The sequence below is a fragment of the Euprymna scolopes genome, chromosome 3 (genome assembly GCF_053919585.1).
Source record: "Euprymna scolopes isolate OS-2025 chromosome 3, ASM5391958v1, whole genome shotgun sequence".
Classification (NCBI taxonomy): domain Eukaryota; kingdom Metazoa; phylum Mollusca; class Cephalopoda; order Sepiida; family Sepiolidae; genus Euprymna; species Euprymna scolopes.
The window spans coordinates 171,148,505-171,150,231 of record NC_136484.1 but is presented as its reverse complement, the minus strand read 5'-3'; the positions used below and the strand labels follow the sequence as shown (position 1 = coordinate 171,150,231).

The 1,727-nt window shown below is 36.4% G+C and overlaps 1 pseudogene; it reads right to left on the bottom strand.

Annotated features, from left to right (window-relative positions):
* Nucleotides 1–804: 804 nt before the first annotated feature.
* On the bottom strand, nt 805–941 carry LOC145264631 (U2 spliceosomal RNA; annotated as a pseudogene).
* Nucleotides 942–1,727: the final 786 nt, after the last annotated feature.

Here is a 1,727-nt window from a genome sequence, read left to right as displayed (position 1 = left end):
ATATTGAATAATTCGACCCCCTGTCTTTCCAAGCTTATAACTACTCGGAAAATGTAATTCAAACCCTACTTTTTTTCAATTAAAGGAGCAAGGACCAAGGTTTCATTTAAAAAAAAAAAAAAAAAAAAAAACGTGATTTAAAAAAAAAAAGGTCTTAAACTTTGGACTTTACAGGTAAATTTCTAAAAAAACACATGTATTCACACTGATTTATTTTAAATTTGAATATATTATTTATTGATCTTTTATTTTCAAGTTGTGATACATAAAACTTTGGCACATAAATTAATTATTTACTTTTTAATAAAGATTTCAAAATGGGGGTGGGGCGTGAATTTAAAAAAAAACGTTTGTCTAAAATATTATATTCGATTTATTGGAAAGAGCATAAAATTTCACATTGACCCTGAAAATATCGTAAAAATGTAATCAATAGAAAATTTTTTATAGAGTTTTAAAGTTTAAACATTGAAAAATACTGAACTCGTAAAATTCAATTAATTTCATTACTGTTTTATAAACAAGGCTGATAGCCATTAGTCGTGTGCTTTCGTGTAATGAATGAATGCGTGAATGTAGGATTGACATGAAATTCTTAAAGATAAACTAAAATGATCGAAAAATGAGCTGAAATGACTTAAATAAATAAAAAGTAAATAACTTAGAATGACTTTAATGAACTTAAGGATGAATTGAATGACCTTAAAGATGACCTGAATGCTTAAAAAAAAACTGGAATCCTTCAAAAACAACTTGAATGATCTGGAGAATGACTTGAATGGCTTTGAGACTGATTGTTTGTAAAGTAGGTGATCATTTTACATTAAATTAATGCAGAAAAGTGATTCCCCACTTTATATCACAAAGTTACAAACATAAGTACAGCATGTAGTAAGAACAGATACTACAGTTTGATCTTGGCCAAAAGGCCAAGAAAAGAGTATTTATTTGTTCCCCCACCGAGCAAATTAGGCACAAGGCCGATTTTTAATGTGAGGAGTGAAGGGGAAATGGAGACCAACTCCCCGGGGAGTAGGGAAGCTGGATAGTGACAATTGGTATGAAGGGTTTCCCCTACATTGACCAAGGTCTTAGATGTGGGCCTGCCCCCATATATGGTCTTTGCTTGCAGTATCTGCCGGAACAGATACTGATATTTATTTGCTTCCCCACTGAGCAAATTAGGCACAAGGCCGTTTTTTAATGTGAAGATAGGGGGAGGGGGGAGGGAAAGGGGGTACCAGCTCCCGAGAGGTGGGAAGTGGGAGCTGGATTAGAAACTGTTGATATGAAGGGTTGCCCCTTCAGTGACCAAGGTCAGATATGTGGGGTTACCCCCACATATGGTCTTTGCTAGTCATAGCTGGTCTTTGCTAGTCATAGCTTTGCAGCATCTGCCGGAACAGATGGTATTTATTTGCTCCCCCACTGAGCAAATTAGGCACAAGGCCGTTTTTAATGTGAGGTAAAAACCAGCTCCCCTAAAAGTAGGCAAAAAGGGGGCACTCTGGTTACCAAAAATAATAATTGTCCCAGTATAGAGGGTTTCCCCTCCATTGACTGGTACAAATTATCTTAAGTGCAGCATCCGCCGGAACAGATACTACACTTTGATCTTAACCTAAAGGCCAAAAACAGGGTATTTGCTCCCCCACTGAGCAAATTAGGCACACTATCGATTTTTAATGTGAGGAGTGAAGGGGAAATAGGGACCAGCTCCTCGGGGA